Genomic DNA, 18,572 nt, shown 5'->3' with positions numbered 1-18,572 from the left:
ATTTGTCCCAAACATACTTTTAAGTACCTTCCACATGCTGGGACTGTACCAAGTTCAAGGGATAAAAATATAGACCCAATTTATCTATTCCTCAACCTAACCACTGAAAGGATGACATTACATTAATAACTAAAAGGAATGTGTAATTACAGGCTGATATGTATTATATTAATCAGGATGAGCTAAATTACACAGTGGTCACAAATAATCTCAGCTTGCAACAACAAAGTTATATTTCTTGTTCACAAAACGTCTACTTTAGAACCATGCAATTCTCTGGGGCAGACAAAAACTGTCCTCCAGGTAGGAATTCAATACACATATTGCATATCTTTCAAATTTCTCATAAGGGAAATTCAACAAAAGTTTAGCAGCATTTGTGACGCGTTCTTATCTGGAGAATCCCAGGAAGAGAGGAGCCTAGCAGGCCACAGTCCATAAGGCGGCAAAGAGTCGGACACAACTGAAGCAACTTAGCATGCATGCACACGTGAAGGGTTCTTGTACAATTAACTTAAGGAAAGTATTCCGTGCATTTTCCAACCATTAGCTACATTGCTATCCAGTGTGGCTTGATGAAACCTGTAGAAACCGTTTTGATCACAAGAACAGATACTTTCCATTAGGGTAACTCACTGGCTACCTAAGGTTATAAGCTTGATGGTTCAGAATAATAAATTAGATTTAAAGGTTCAAAATTAATATATATGGGAGGTAAAAGCAAGAGAAAATGGAGATGAATTGTACATGTAGAGTGAGCAGCCCAGTCGTAGTGTATGCAAATAGCCACCAGACTCAGGATTAAACAAGGATCTGTCTAAAATAATCCAGGCCATTATTATGTGAGAGAGAAATTCTAACTGCAACTGAGCAAACAGTGCGAGACTCCAAAGAGAATTCACTCACCCTGTATCTTTATAAAATCAGACCAAAGAGTGACCTTCTCATTAAAGATAAGCAAACAAGAAAAAGACAAAACCAATGGAAAAAATTCCACAACCAAAAAAGGAGAGAAATGTCATATTTAAGATGAGAGGAACTTCCTACTTAAGAAAAGGTGTACTACAAGAGTCACAAGACTGTCAGCAATATAGCTTCATGCTTCCAAAATGTAAGGCTGTGAAACAAGAAAGTAGTAAGACAGCAGGAAATTAATCAGAAGGTTCCTTAGGCAGAGGAAGGGAAGGGGGCTAGTTAAAATAAGAAGTTATTACAAGAAAACTATAAATGTACTGGCAGATTTAAAAATCTGCCTGTAAAATTATTCTTCCAGGTAATTAAAAATATAAAAAATCAAAGAAATTTGAGATTATCGTCCAGAAGACAGACAAAAAGGATGGAAATAAACATAATGATAAAAGAGTGTGACAAATATGAAATAGAAAAAAAAAATCCCTTATGTACATATAATTGATAGTCCTAAGATACAATAAGAGCAAATAATAGATTACTGGGACCATAATCAAACTCATAATAGAATAGAACATTTTTATGAGTTTAAGACAATCCTGAGTTAACAATATGTCAAATAATTAATGAGAAAAAAAGATCTCTTACAAAATCAATGGAAAAAAACTCAAACACCTGAAAAATAAACAAAATCAAGAAAATAAGTTGTCAATAAACATTTAAATCTATTCTCTTCCTAACAATGAAAGAAAATAATATCTTAAAAGTGTCATTTAATTTGTTTAATTGATTTGAAGATTCTGAACTCATTTGTCCCAACTCTAGGAAATCTGTAGCAAAATATGTATTCTCACACATCAATGATGAAAAATCATTCTGAGCTTACTAAAAGGTAACCTGATGTTATATTTTCAAAGTCTTAGAGCTTTGGGTGCTATAACTACACTGCTAGGAATTTAGCTTAAGAAACACACAGAGAAACACACCAAGATATATGCATAACGAATGATATTCACCACAGTCACATTTAACAGTAAACGAGGAAACAATGTCCTTATGTCCAGACATTATTAAACAAATTACAGTGTGTCCTAGTTGCAGACATGGAGAAGACAGGCATTCAGGTCCATCCAAGTCTGGGGTTTACCAAGCATATGTAACAAGAAGACAATAGAACAAGATTGCTCAGTCTGCTGGCAGCATTTGGTAGAAGGAAGGGTTGGTGAAGTATAAGCTGGGGGAGGAGGAAGTCAGAAAGAGTTGCCTGATAATCAGGGAGAAAATATAGAAGATAACAGCCTATGAGACAAAACAGCTGAAGAATCAGTATACTGAAAATAATTGAGTGAGATTGTGGAAAGGGGGATGTGTCATTTCAAAGGCAAAACTCTTCTGAGTGAAAACCAGAGAATGAATGGCCTTGGGAGTGCTTGGCTTGAGCAGTGAAAAGACCATCTCAGAGACTGAAGGACTATTTCTTTACTGACAATGAGCTTGGCCAGGAGGAAGGCAGGGCAGTGGGTGGAAAGAAAGTCTGTGAACTAAGCGCTGAAATCTCCTGTGAGGGGGCCTATTAGTCTGCTAGGGCTGCCATAATGAAGTACCATACATTGGGTAGCTTAAAAAAGAGGAATTTGTTTTCTCATAGTTCTGGAGCCTAGGAGTTCAAGATCAAGGTGGGCAGGGCAGGTGGCTGGTTACTCCCTGTGTCTTCACAAGATCTTCCCTCGTATGTCTGTGTCTTAATTTCCTTTTCTTATAGGGACACCAATTATACTGGACTAAGGCCCATCCAAATGATCTCATTTGACCTTAGTCACCTCATTAAAGACCTTATCTCCAAAGGGAACCCTCCTACACTGTTGGTGGGAATGTGATTTGGTATAATCCTATGGAGAACAGCATGGAGATTCCTTAAAAAACTAAAAATTGTGCTACCATATGATCCAGCAATCTCACTTCTGGGCATATATCCCGAGAAAACTATAATCTAAAGGATATATGCACCTCAAATCATTGCAGCACTGTCTACAATAGCCAAGACATAGAAGCAACCTAAATGTCCATCAACAAAGGAATGGATACAGAAGATGTGGTACAGATATACAGTGGAATATTACTCAGCCATGGAAAGATGAAATAATGCCATTTGCAGCAATATGGATAGAACTAGAGAGTATCATACTATGTGAAGTCAAGACAGAGGAAGATAAATATCATATGATATTGCTCATGTGAGGAATCTAAAACAATGGTACAAATGAGCTTATTTACAAAACAGAAATAGAGTCACAGATACAGAAAACAAACTTACGGTTACCAGGAGGAGAGGGAGGGAAGCATAAGTTGGGAGATTGGGATTGACATATACACACTACTATATATAAAAAAGACAATTAATAAGGACCTACCATATAGCACAGGAAACTCTACTCAATACCCTGTAATGACCTACAAGGGAAAAGAATCTAAAAAACAATGGGTATATGGGTAGCTCAGCTAATAAAGAATCCACCTGCAATGCAGGAGACCCCAGTTTGATTCCTGGTTGGGGAAGATCCCCTGGAGATGGGATAAGCTACCTGCTCTAGTATTCTTAGGCTTCCCTGATAGCTCAGACAGCAAAGAGTCCTCCTGCAATGCGGGACACCTGGGTTCGATCACTGGGTGGGGAAGATCCCCTGGGGAAAGGCACAGTAACCCACTCCAGTATTCTTGTCTGGAGAATCCCCATAGACAGGGAAGCCTGGCAAGCTACAGTCTATGAGGTCAAAAAGAGTCGAACACAACTGAGTGACGAAGCACAGCATAGCACATGTGTATGCATAACTAACTCACTCTGCTATACAGCAGAGACTAACACAGCATTGTAAACCAAATACACTCCAGTAGAATTTAGAAGACAAAGACCTTATTCCAAATAAAGTCACATTCTAAGGCCCTAGGGGGATAAGACTTCAACCTATGAATTTGGATAGGGAGACACAATTCAGCCCATAACAGGGATTGGCCAGGAGGTTGTTAAGTGACAAAAACTAGAAGGAACACAGGGGAATGTATCAAATTAGATGAACATAATAAGGGAGAAATGACTTTTAGTGGCAGTGTGGTTTAAAATGATACCAACTTCAGCAACCCAGCCATATATGGAAGAAAAAAAAACCTCTCCATTTGAGAAAGTGATCACAAATATCGCATCCTTAACAGTGAGGCAGGTAAGGCCAGAAAATAAAAGGAGCATTTAGTAAAGAAGGTAAAGATATAGCAGAAAAAACATTCAGTTAAAATAGTATAACAGATTCACAGTTTATCACACTACCCCTTCTCTAAACACATGCGAATAGGACCAAATACAAAAAGAGCAAACAAAAGCAACATAGCCAGGCTTTTAAAGAAGTAAGTATCACCCTAGACCAGGAACAGAGCAGAAACATCCATGGCTAAAGCACAGTCCTGCTGGGCGATAATGCAGATGCCAGCAGGAGGTGGGTTGCTCATCATCTCTGGGAATAAAAGCACCCCAAGGACTGGGGATGGTCTCTTCTTTCTCGGAGTAACTAAAATAAAACCACTTTGCTTTTATTAAGTTTACCAGTGAGCTCCACTACACTAAATCCAGAAGTGAGCTCTCAACCCTCATTTTTTTTTTTCCTGTTGTTAACATCCATTTGTTTTACCACTCTCTTCTTTTCCCTTAATTCTCTTTGCAACTCTTTTAACTCTTTCCTCTTGAAATGCTTTGTTTACTTAGCTTCACAAACTCCATCCTTATTCTCATATTTCAATGGCCTCTTTCTCATCTTCTTTACTGGCTCCTCTTCACCTCTCCCCTCTCCAAACATGGGCATAACCAAGACCATGACCCTTGGCCCTATTAATTCTCCTCTCTGCTCCCACTCTCTCCCTTTATGACTTCATTCATCTCATGGCCTATTGATCACATATACAACTCCCAGATTAGATGTCTGTCCCAAACCCCAAAGTATATTCCCAACTTCCCATTCACATCTCCACTTGGATATCTTGCAGGCATTCTATTATTTCTAAAGATTTTTATAATGTGTACCATTTTTAAAGTGTTTATTGAATTTGTAACAACATTGTTTGCTTTACAAGCATTGTTTTGAGTTTTTTGCTGTGAGGCATGTAGGATCCTAGCTCCCCAAGCAGAGATCAAACCCTCACTCCTGCACTGGAAGGTGAAATTTTAAAATTCTGGTGACCAGTGGGCCACCAGAGAAGTCCTTTTGGCAGGCATTCTAAATAAATGCTTCCAAAACTGAACTCTTGCTCTCCGCCCCTTCCTGCCACCCACCTCCCATCCCACATGAGTCAAATCTGTTCTTCCAAATTCTTTTTTAAAAATATTCATTTGGCTGTGTTGAGTCTTAGTTGTGGCACGTGGCATCTTTCCATGCAATGCACAGACTCTTTAATTGCAGCCTGCGGGCTTAGTTAAGCTGTGCAGCATGTGGGATCTTAGTCCCCCAACCAGGGATGGAACCCGAGTGCCCTGCATTGCAAGGCAGATTCTTAAGGATGGGATCACCAGGGAAGTCCCCTGCTCATCCCACATTCTTCACCATTCTTCATTCATCTTACTGAACAGCAACCCAATCCTTCCAACTGACTACAACACAAATATTGGAGTGGTTCTTCATTGCTTTCTAACTTATTACACATCTAATCCATTTAGTTGAATCTTCAAAATACTTATAACCTCCATCACTTTCACCCAGATTGTTCACTCCACTCACTCCAGCCATGCGGGCCCCCTTCCTGTGCCCCAAGTAAGCACAGTAGGGTTCTTCTGCCTCAGGACCTTTGCACTTCTTTCCTCTGTTTAGAATTCTCCTCTCCATAGTTCAGGTTTTTACTTGAATATCACTTTCCCAGCAGTCCTTCCCTGATAATTTTATATATGATAACCAGGATGATGACTATGCCACAGACCTAGAAAGTAATCGGTCCAAACTTGAAGAGAAAAGCAAAGGGCCCCTAGAGAATATCTTCAAATGTAACAAACTGGGCTATTAAGGAGTTGATGACCCTAACCATCAGGTGAAAGCAGGCAATTGTTTTTATGCCAATCTTTAAAGCTGCAGCTGAGAAGCTGAGAACATAAAGCAACACTGATAATGTACGAGTCACACTCCAGCTAACTGAGATGGATGTTTAGTGAGAACAGTGAGCAGAGTTGAAGGCTCGGGATTGCCCACATGGAATATTGGCCAAATATACTGAGAATTCACTAAGTACCAGGACCTTGTGTATGCTTAGTTGCTTTAGCCGTGTCCAACTCTTTGCGACCTCATGAACTGTAGCCCATCAGGCTCCTCTGTCCATGGGGGTTCTTCAAGCAAGAACACAGGAGTGGGTTGCCATGCCTTCCTCCGAGGCATTTTCCCAACCCAGGGATTGAATCCACATCTCTTGCATCTCCTTTCCTGCATTGCAGGTGGATTCTTTACCCATTGAGCCACCTGGGAAGCCCTTCCTAAACAGTTTAAAAGGATTCTGTCATTTAATTCTTATAACAGCCTTATAAAGTAGGTATTACAGTTATCCCCATTTTACAGATGTACTGAGGAGTCTAGGTACAGTGCCTAAGGTGATTTGTTAAGGAAAAGATTTACATTATTATTTAGAGTTTAAAAAGCAATTAATAAATGGATCATTAAGAAGAGTAAAGTCTTTTTAGAAATGGCACAAGCATGCTAAAGTCCTTATCTTTCATGGAAGGGAATGAATATATATTGCTCAAACAGTCTAGTATACAATGATAATTCAAGAGGGGGAAGCATCAGCATATTATCTGGGATGATTACAGAGGTAACCACAAGAAGAACTAAAAAAGAAAATTGGACACTGAGAATCTGGTTAGGGGAGGAGACATTTATTTTCTATATGATCATCTCTGTACTATTCAAATTTTATTATCAATACACATATTGCATTTGTAATAAAAATTCAAGACTTTCCTGGTGGTCCAGGAGTTAAGAATCTGCTTTCCAATGCGGGGGATGCAGGCTTGATCCCTGGTTGGAGAGCTAAGATCCCACATGTGGGGCAACTAAGCCTGCACGCCACAGTGAAAACCCAGAAGAGCCAAAAATAATAATAAATTATAATAAAAATCCCTTAAGAGTACAAGTGAGGATTTGGAAAAGCAGCTGGGTAGACAGCTGGGCAACAGTGGTGGTGTGCAGAAATTAAGAGCGTCCCCAGCTGTATGGAGGGAAGCAGCCAGTGATCCAAGAATCAGCAGAGAAGACAAGTTCTAGAAGTAGGGGCAACCAGCTCAGCGCTCTACAGACTGGTGTCTCCTGCCCACCCAATCCGCTACCCCACCGAAACCCTGTGCCATGCTCAGTACCTCTGAGTACTGGAGAGCTGTCCAGCCTTCACAAGAAATCTGCAGGGAATTTTTTCTGCACAAAGTTTTGTTTTTGGTTTGTTTGTTTGTTTTTTAAATGTGTAACACAGGTGTGATTTCAGTCAATATATTTTTAAGGGATTTCACATGATCTCATTCTTTCCACTGCCAATCACCTCAGTTCCTACAAAGTCATGATATTCAAGAAACGTACAACAGCCCTTTCCAAAAGACAGTTTGCACAATCCACAGCTGCCATGTCAGTCAGTCAGTCAGTACACATTTCTTTTAGGTGGGCTGCTTTGATCTCCAATGGAATACAGACACACTTCGACATTCCCCATCTGTAATCTTTGGGATCCAATTTCCTCAAGCAGTTTACTTTAGGACCATGTTTAGAGTCTGCAGACAAAACTGCCTGGTTCTGAATTTGACACCCTCTAAAAATGTATTAAGTGCAAATCATATTCACCCCTAAGCTATCATATCCTAGAACAGTATAGATTGTTGGGGTATGTCAACACCTAGGATTAAAAAAAAAAAAAGTTTGTTAGGTTTTTCATAGTTTACTTGGCAACTTTGTCTCGTAGTTTTTTCCGACAGATCGAACAGGCAGTTCTATGAGTAAAGGAAACCACATACTTACTCTACGAGGCATTTCCAACGATGTCGGTTTATTGGAAAAGCCCCATGGGGATAGACATCAACTAGATATGCAGTTTTCATGTCTGGTACTTCCTCTGTCATTAAGCATACATACATATATTTGTAACTACATACATGTATTTAGGGATATTACTCGTTCCTGTAGGGTAAACCTGCATGTCACACGCATCAGAAGACTGGGGACTTTCGTTGAGTAGGTCAGGCAGAGAACAGTTCTAGAAAGCAAAACCCTGGACCCTTTATTACAATGACAGACAAGCACACAACTTCTGCAACTGAACTTTTCTCAGTCAGCTCCGGACAAGGCCATCTTCTATCAAGATTGCATCATTTTGATTACACACAATTTTAAACTGCCATGTGATTATCATATAAGACTATCATCTGAGACTTGATTATCAAAAATGTGTTCATGTCCCAGAAAGGGCTTCACAGGTGGAACATTTTACCCCCAAACAAATTTGAGTGCAGAGAACTCTCCTTTTTAACGGAGCAAAGAGAAATAAATGCTTTTCTGTGAAGACCCATAAATTGATAATTTACCTTCAAATTGAAGAAGGAAGATTTTACAGAAGACAGCAACTACTGAATCATTCTGTTGTTAAATCAATTACTGCATCTGATTAGTTTTCCAGTAATCCTTGAAGTAGAGAAAATGTTGGCAAAACAGTAAAAACCTGGCAGCTCAGAAATATAAACATTAGCAGCCATTCAGAAACAGAGGCAACTTAGTACAATGCAGAAGAAGCCTTTGATCTAATTACTTCCGCTAGTAAAGCCTACAATTTCTCTTCCCACTGATTTATTTAGTTTCACAGCATGAGTTCAATTAATTTCTTTTTACTCAGAGGTCATGTAAATTCATATCTTCACTATAAATATTTTGAAATGTCTAACAACTATGCAAAACTTGGTTAACTCTTTAGTACCTGAAATTACCATGTGTACATAAAGATTACAAATACTTGGTACAGAGAAGGCACTCAGGAGAGTATTATTTAAATAGCACAATACAATTAAATCATATCAAATGACTATAAAAATTAGCCATAGTTTAGAAAGTGAGACCATATTTAGACCACGCAATAAATAAATATAAAACCATCAGGTTAAATGTCAAACTAAGCAGAAAATTGTAAATGTGCCAATAACTAGAGTTTTGAATAAACAAGAGCAAATATTTAATAGCTGAATATTACTGAAACTTCAGATCACTGTGAAGACATTTCGTTTCTGCATTTTTCCCCTTTTGTATTAATATATTTCAGCTATGCATTCTCACCAAAGTGGCCTCTATGTTTCACCTGCAGAGATGATCCCTACAAACAGAATTGACAGAAGTGACAATGTACTTTCCCCTTCAGGTGTTGCAAATAATCAGATGGCTACATGTAAACCATGACTCAAGCTTCAGGTAATTATCTAGGTATGGAGTGGGGCTGGGGGTAGGGGGAAGATGATCAAGTACTATACTTAACAGATCACAGCACTTGTTTTTCATAATTCAATTGAATTCATCCTAATCTTCTAAATTCTGTTTTACAGAATGAGAACCATCGTAGAGCCAATGTATCTGAAAACAGCCCTTGGAACAGAGGATCTGACATTCCATTTTATCTGTGATTCCTGCCAAATTGAGTGATGCTACATTTTCTAACCCCTTTATCAGGCATTCCTTAGCAAAAGTACTTGGGAGGAAGGATTTTGATTTCAAATTGTGAGAAATGTGTTAGGTTGGCCAAACAGTTCATTCGGGTTTGTTCATAACACCTTAACGAACTTTGTGGCCAATCCAATAGAAGGATCAAAGAAAGAAAGCAGTATTTTTCTTCCTGCTAATTCTGGGGCATTTTATTTCTTTTCAATCTGTTTAATGGTTAACTATTCATCAAGGTCTCAACAGACACTGTGGGATGTGCATGTAAAGTAAGAAGATAAAGGAAACCACTAATTTATACAAAATCACATTCCAAAAGTAGCCTGGCACGGTTGTTACACACTCAGTTTCTAATAGCTACACATATCTGGATTCAAATCCCAACTCTGTCACTCACAAGCTCCATGATCTGTAAAGCAAATGGAATAATGCCACATCTCTGAGAGGGCTAGGGGCAGACACAGACAAGTAGTAGTAAGAAGAAAGTGTAAAGCTCAGGGTATTGGAGGCCTGGAGCCTACTAAGTCATCAATAAATAGCTGGGAATGCATGCTAAATCACTCTAGGCGTGTCTGACTCTTTACAACCCCATGGACTGTAGCCTGCCAGGCTCCTCTGTCCATAGGATTCTCTAAGCAAGAATACTGGAGTTGGTTGCCATTTCCTTCTCCAGGGGATCTTCCCAACCCAGGGATCAAACATGTCTCTTCTGTCTCTTACACTGGCAGGCAGGTTCTTTACCACTAGCACCACCTGGGAAGTCCAATAAATAGCTATTGTTACTCAAAAATAATTTAGTTTTTGGACCATGGCTTATTCTTTCTCTTAGATGAGAAGTTATAAACAGTGGTTAGAATTCCATGTTAGGCTTCCAAAGCCTATTTTACTCATAATGTTTATAGCCTGGCATTCATAGTGTTATAAAACCAAACCACCAATTTCACCGAATCACCAGCCTTGACCTCATATTGTCAGCCAACTTCCCAGGCCAGACTCTGCCTCGTTCAGAGCCTCCAAAGTCTGGAGATGTGTCAGGAAGAGGTGACCCTAGTGACACCAGCCAGAGCTCTGTGCTTTTCCTACAGATACACGATCACCCCAGGTGTGGCTTTATAACCTCGTGAATCTGGTTCTTGGGAGACGTCCAGAGCTTGGCAGTGATCAGGCATTGCTCTGCTGAACCAAACAAGAGCTCAGAGCCAGACCCAGGGACACCATGTTCCTTGAGCAGTTTTATCCTCCTTGCATGCAGGGCTCAGAACATTGTGGGGATCGATAAAGGTTAATTAACTGAGAATTACAAATGGCTCCTCACAGCTGGCCTCCAATCTCCGCCATGTGCTGTGTTCATTCTCGTCTCTGAGACATGACCAGGAGCTTTCCTCTGGCCTGAATGCTCTCCCTCCCCTTTCTCTGGGTAAGTCAATCACCATTCCTAAGACCCAGCTCAGGGCCACCCTCTCCCAGCGCCCTTTCTGGGCTCCCCAGAGGGGGCACGGTAGCACATCTTGCGCTGCCCTGTCCTGCACTGTCTCTGTAGGCCCTTCAAGCTCTCGTGTACCAGAATCACCTGGGCAGTGTGTGAACAAAAGGTGTCTCTGGGCTTCATGACCAAAGACTCTGTAACAGGCTGGGGAAGCATCCTAGAGCCTGTTCTGTTACAAGCTCCCGGAATGGTTCTGATGGAGGAGATGGCATCATGCGGGAAGCAGAGCATCCAGGCAGAGATGGTCGTACTTACTGTTCTGTCCCCACCAGGGAGTACTGCTCCATCCTCAAATATTGGAGAAGGAAACGACCACCTGCCCCAGTATTCTTGCCTAGGAAATCCCATGGACAGAGAAGCCTGGCGGGCTACAGTCCATGGGATCACAAAGAGTCAGACATGACTGAGCAGCTAAACAACAATCTCCAAATATATTACGTGCTCAATAAATGTTGTTTAAGGGAGTGGGGAGCATTAAAACAAGTATTCATCTATCAACAGGTAAGTGTTTACTGAGTATATACTAAGTATACAAGGTCCCACCAACATTGAAGCAAGTACTTGTCAAAATCCAATGTGGAGCATGAGGTACACGAAATCAAATAGAAATAAAGGAATGCAAGATTTTGCTGTTACCCTGTCACAGAGCCAGAATGTGTCAGGGTCATTTTCAGGCCAGTGGTTCTCAACTGTATTCACACACTGAAATCCCCTGGGGACCTTAAAATACCAATGCCTTGACCTTCATCCCCAGAGCTTCTGAATATGTCTGGGATTGACAGTGTGCACCAAGATGTCTAGAAGCTCCCCAGGTGCTTCTTTTGTGCGGCCAGAGTTGGGTCACTGCTGCAGGCTCACACAGCCACTACTGACACCTCCCCAATGATACCTGGTTTACGTCTGCCTCACTTTCCCACATCTGCTTACTGCTCTCCCCCTCTCCCCTTTCACCAGATTCAAAACTTCTTGAAGTCAGGTACCAAATCATATTCCCCTTTTATTTTCCTAGAGTGCCCATGACAAGAGTCTATACTTAGGGGGTGCAGTATTGTGATTTATAACAAGAAATATACAGCTAGTCTTCATCCCTGTTCCTTGTGTAGAACACCTCTCTTTCTAGCACAGACTCCTAAAACTCTTGGAATTTCCTAAGTGAGGGGAGTGATAAAGGGGTCTTGTGTGATGTAAATGGGGTGGTTTTGGAAAGCCCCTAGATCATCTAAGGTTGGGGACTGATTGCCAGCAGGCCCAACTATGTGATTTCAGAGTTGGAACTTGTAGTCCCACTCCCTAACCTCTGGAGAGAGGAGAGGGGCTGGAGGTTGAATCAACTGCCAACAGTCAGTGATTTAATTAATCATGATTTTGTAAAGAAGTCTCAATAAACTCCAAAAGGACAAGGTTAGGAGAGCTTCTGTGATGGTGAACAAGTGCTGGGAGAGTGTGTGGAAGCTATGTGCCCTCCCCCAATAACTTGACTCTATGACATCTCTTCCATATGGCTGTTTCTGAATTATGTCCTTTTCTAATAAACCAGTAATCTCTTGAGTACACTGATTCTCTGAATTCTGTGAATTCCTCTAGAAAATTAATAGAATCCAAGGAGGGAGTTTGCAAGGAATCCAAGGTTTGTAGAACCCAGGATCTACAACCCATCAATCAGAGGTGCAGGTGACAACCTGGACTTGTGGTTGACCCCTGAAGTGTTGTAAGTATGGTTGTAGTGTGAGAGTAAAGGAGAAACACAGAAGGAAGACTGAGATTTTCTTAAATAGAAAGAGAGCAGTAGAAATTTGTGGAATGAGGGAATGAGGATACCACTGGCATGGATTTAAATCTCAGCAACCATGAGTGAGTTGGACCAAGAAACATTTCATAAAACTCTAAACCGCAGCATGAAGACAGTGAATAAGTGCATTTAAAAAAATAGTAACCAGGAACAAGCTGGCCCTTTAAGCACTTGGGAAGTTGCAGAAGAGTTTAAAATGACACAGACTCAACAGAGAACAGCAGTTACAAACCAAAGGGAGCTCTTTAGGAACCTAGCATGAACAACAACAACAACAACAAACCTGGACCATCAAATACTTAAACGGGAGCGTGTCTGGAGGTCAGCACCATGGACAGAGGTATCTGGAAGGCTCAATAAAGAAGGAACCAAAGAAACCACAAAAGGACTGCGACCCTGCCTTCAAATTACCAATCAAAGCTACTTTCTTTTATCCCAGAAAAAAATATGTAACACAAAGGATATTCTAGCTACGTTTGAAAAGAATGATTAACTTTAAGCTCTTGTGGTAAGTAAGGTCTTTCAACTAGGAGCATTTGCTATTTTATTGAAATGACAAATCTAATGTAAATAATAAAATTCTATTGTTTCTGGTCCCCTAATGAAACTTCAAGTTTCTAGTCCTTTTTAAAAAGAATTTTTATTATTGCATCAGCAAATGATCATAAAATACATCTTTTAGTAGACCCTAAAGATGAAACAGGGAGGCCTGGCGTGCTGCGATTCATGGGGTCGCAAAGAGTTGGACACAACTGAGCGACTGAACTGAACTGAACTGAACTGAAAGATGAAACTGAATTTTTTTTAATATAATAAGACAATATGAAAAAATATTAAATCTAAATGGACTCCTCCATCACAAAGTTAGGGCTTGGGTTCAGATAGGCTATCGAGGATGAGATTCACATATCAGCATATTAGAGGCTGTGAGAGGCAAAGCAAAGGTAACTCATAAATTTTGAACTCTGCCAGCATACCACAAGTGGTGAGGGATTTCCCATTAATCTCATTTAATCCTCATCAATGCCCTCTTCCTGCAGGTTTATACTGATATCTCCATTATGCACATGCAGATAAGGAGTATCAGAGAGGATGAGCAAGTTGTCTGATGTCACACAGCTGCTAAGGAACAAAGTCAGCATTTGGTCTTCTGCCTAACTCTGAAGTTTGTTTTCTTTTTTTAAAGCTACTCAGCTGTGTTACCAGACCTGGGCAGCACACACCATGTTAATCTATGACAAATTGGATATCTCCTTTATCCACTACCTCCTGAAGGCATTATAATCTAGAATAATACACAGATATTCAGAACTAAACTGTAGTCCATGAAAAACAATTTTATTTAAACCAATATTGAAACTATCTCATAATAAAATAACTGTACCTGCTGAGTATAATAACTAAGACAATCACTTTATATGTGGTTTAATAACCACAAGCAGCCTGAAATACAGCTTCATTAAAGGCCAGAGTTAGTTTTCCTATTGGTCTCTTGCTCTTTTGTTATACATGTTATATGTTATTTATACATATTCTCACCAATACAGATTAATTAACATGCAAATATGACTATGACTTCTAAGAATTTAAAACCACTTAAAGGGGACCCAAATGATAGGGAAAAGCTGAGATTTTAATGTGAAAAAAACTACAATACTGGAAAACATTATTTAATTTTAAAAGATTATTTATTTATTTGACCATGCCAGGTCTTAGCTGTGGCTCACTGGATCTTTGATCTTCATTGCAGCATGTAGGATCCTTAGTTGTGCATATGGGATCTAGTTCCTCGACCAGGGATCAAAGCTAGGCCACCTGCCTTAGGAGCATGGAACCTTAGCCACTGGACCACCAGGGAAATTCCTAGAGAGCGTATTTTGATTTAGTATCTAAAACATAAAGAGTGGGGACTTCCTTGGTGGTCCAGTGATTAAGAATCCACCTTCCAATGGAGGGGACAAAGGTTCAATCCCTGGTCAGGGAACTAAGATCCCACATGCAACTGAATCCAAGCTCTAGAGCCTGCATGCCACAACTAGAGAACCTGTGTGCTGCAACAAAGATCCCAAGTGCCACAACTAAGACCTGACACAGACAAATAAATAAATACTAAAACATATCTACAAAATAAGTTTTCATTTTCCTGTCTGTAAAAAGCATAAGATTACATCTTAAACTATGCATTACTAGGAAAATTTTGTGAATTTTCTGGGCAGGTCAATTCATTTACATGAGCTCTTAAAAGTAGAGAACCCCCTCTAGATAGAGACAACAGACACAATAAACAACCAGGTCAGAGGGATTCTAAGTGTGAGAAGAAGTTAAAGCTTTCACTGGCACTAGGATGCAGAGGGTAACATGATGGAAGGAGCAGAAAAAGCCTAGGATGGCCCCCAGCTGACAGCCATTAAGGAAGCAGAGTCCTACAACCACAAAGAACTGGATTTGATCAACAACAGAATGTGCTTGAGAGCAGAAAGTAACGCAATCCTCCCAACCTTGATTTTGTCTCTGCGAGACTTAAAGTGGAGGACCCAGCTGAGGCATGCTGTACCACGACTCCTGCTCTATGGAACTGCAAGATAATGAATGAATGTTGTAAGCCACTAAATTTGCAGCAATTTGTTACTGCAGCAATAGAAAGTGAACACAGTATACATACCTTATAATTAACCCTGCTTAATTTGGGGAGGAGTCATTCATGGATTAGTGGCTCCGAATACATTTAAAAATCACCTCCCTCATCTTTATTTTAGGCTGTTTGGACATATGGTACATGTGCTAATTGATTTTTCCATCACTGTCATGTTTTCAGATCAAAGGATAAACTTAGCAATCTAGAGGGACTCATTCACAAAATACACATCATTACTATAAATACTCACTTTATTCTCATTCTCACAAAACTCTCTGGGAAAAACTTCCTCATTTGACTTTTTCTAAATACCTCTCTATCCTTGTTAAGAGGCTTAAGCAATCAGATCATGATTTTGCGTCTTTAAGCATTCAAGAGACATGATCCTGCATGATACCAACAGAATGGAAGAATAATTAACCTGAATTCCTAAACGGAACAAGTTTGGTAGATCTTTGATAGAGAAGTAAGCAGTCAATTCTGGATGGTGACTCAATTTATCAGTCACATCAATCTTTAGAAAACTCTTGTACTTTATAACACTAAACAATACCAGTAATAAAAACAAAGAAAAAAGTTTGCCCATTTTTCCACTGATCAAAAAAATTCCTGTTTTCCTTCCCCTGCCACAAACTCCTGTAGTGTATATGTGGCAGATAATCTATTAAGATATGACTTTATATTCTTGTTCCTGCTACTGCAATAGGATCTAGGAAAAATAAGGCAAATTTAACTCCCTTTCCTTCTAGATAAGACAAAGTCTTCAGTTTTGCATTCAGGCCACCCAGAAATATTGGATTTAGGAATTGAAAACAGAAATTGCCAGAAACTTGAAGAAAAAAAAAAAAGCAAAACCACTATCCAGGCTTTGGAGTTTGTTACTAGCCAAAGAGATGGATGTGGCTTTGAGTTTAGATGGTTAAAATGACCTGGAAATTAAAAGAGACTGAAGAGGTGCTACAGAGTCTGCCTCTGCCCTCCCCTATCCTACTGATTGTCCATGATGTCTGATGAGATGGTCAGGGAGGCTGAAGCCTGAGTACAAGTGAGGCAGGGGGTAGACGCCCCCTCTCTCCCAACAAGATAAGCATTAGGAGTTGATTCCTTATGGACAGAAACTCCAAAATATCAACAGCAGGGCAATTGAGAGAGGAGGCTGGGCTGTGCCCAGATAAGAGACTATGTATTTGTCATTCTCAAAGTCAAAGAACCTTTCTTGACTAGTAAATTCCTTGCAGGTCAAAAGAAGAGTGATGCTAAGTCTACCCATAGGCTTCTGCTGGAATCCACCCTGGCTGAGAGATTTGCGTGCACACATTGTGGTGTTGGAGAAGACTCTGGAGGGTCCCCTGGACTGCAAGGAGATAAAACCAGTCAATCCCAAAGGAAATCAATCCTGAATATTCACTGGAAGGACTGATGCTGAAACTGAAGCTCCAATACTTTGGTCACCTGATGCAAAGAGCTGACTCATTAGAAAAGACCCTGACACTGGGAAAGATTGAGGGCAGGAGGAGAAAGGGGTGACAGAGGATGAGATGGTTGGATAGCATCACTGACTCAATGGACATGAGTTTAAGCAAGCTCTGAGAACTAGTGAAAGATAGGGAAGCCTGGTGTGCTGCAGTCCATGGGGTCACAAAGAGTCAGACACAACTTAATGGCTGAACAACAACAACAACATAGGAGGATCCTGAGATATACCAAATACGGATTCAGAACCAGACAAATCAAAAAGATTGGCCAAAGGAAACCCAGAAGAAATGCCCGCATAAGTGATTTAAACTACCATGAGGGTGTGACTCTCTGAGTACCCCTATATGTCTATCCACACATACTGCATTCTGTTTCTTCCTAATAAACACTTGACTTGTTTCACTACTTCCCGTCTTCGTGGGAATTCTTTTCTGCAAAGCCAAAGGGCCAGAGCCGTATCACTGACCATGGGTCTAGTGACTAGGATTTAGCACTCTCACTGCTGAGGCCCAACCTCAATCTCTGGCTCAGAAGGGAAACCCTGCTTTGAGCCGCTGTAGGCCAAGGCCACTGGACATCACAAGTATATTGACTGATGTGAAGAATGATGCCTACTCCCACATCCACTGATGAGAGATGGGCCTCCTGCCTTGCAACAGACCACAACACACAGCAGTGACCACAATGGCCTACAGAGTTGGAAGTCCTTCCCCAAATTCTCTAAGTCACAGAATACTATGGGACCCTTGGGCCACTATCAGGGACAGAGGCCTCCAGTAATGACTGAAACTGGGTAGCCGGCTACACTAGTCAACAGGGGTTAAAACAGAGACTGAACTAGATACAGAAACATGCAGCAATGTGGTGTTCCTGTACACAATTGTGGAGCAAATTCATGCAGCTGTATGTGTATGTGTGGACCAGCACATGGAGAGAGTAGATTAAGGGAATCCAATAAATTCCCTTAACCTATAAATAGCTATAGCTTAAATAGCTATAAAAGGAAGGAAACTGGAAAGGACCCTGCTCCTTTCTTCAAAAGGATTTCTTGATCATTTGTGTTTGCTGATGAGGACAGGAATTTGCCAGGCACAAGCAAGACAGCAGAGAAGCTTGGAAGTGGACGCAGGAGGAGGAAGTGCTTCCATGCCTGTGACTGAAAACACAGTCCAGTGTCCCACTGATCTGTAAAGTACCTCCATTCCTTTTGGGTTGGCAAATCTAGCCTGCTGCAGGCAGCCACTTACTGTGATATCTGAACATGTGACTTTGTGCTTTATTTCCTTGATAAAGTCCAAATCAGTGTTCAGGAACTATCACGACTCTGTAGGGCAGATTTGTGCTGCAAAGGGAAGAGATAGGAGCTGACACTAAACACCAGGGCATTTTTCCACTTCTAAAATCTATGTTAATTTCAGTGATGATACAGCCAGGTAAATATACTGCTTGCAATAAATCAGTTGCCTACTTATTCTCTTTGCATTAACTCTCCCTCTCTCTCACACACACTACACACACTAGCTACATACATCACACAGAGACACACACATGCACGCACCTGCAAGAAAATTAAGCCCA

General features: G+C 40.5%; 1 non-coding gene across 1 annotated transcript; it reads right to left on the bottom strand.

The window, feature by feature from the left end:
* Positions 1–7,862: 7,862 nt before the first annotated feature.
* On the bottom strand, positions 7,863–7,993 carry LOC136162280 (small nucleolar RNA SNORA18). Its single transcript, XR_010662086.1, has one exon. It is a non-coding gene; the product is annotated as a small nucleolar RNA SNORA18 (small nucleolar RNA).
* Between the last annotated feature and the right edge of the window lie 10,579 nt (positions 7,994–18,572).

Source organism: Muntiacus reevesi, chromosome 2 (genome assembly GCF_963930625.1).
Source record: "Muntiacus reevesi chromosome 2, mMunRee1.1, whole genome shotgun sequence".
NCBI classification, from domain to species: domain Eukaryota; kingdom Metazoa; phylum Chordata; class Mammalia; order Artiodactyla; family Cervidae; genus Muntiacus; species Muntiacus reevesi.
This window is presented reverse-complemented; position numbering and strand designations above follow the sequence as displayed.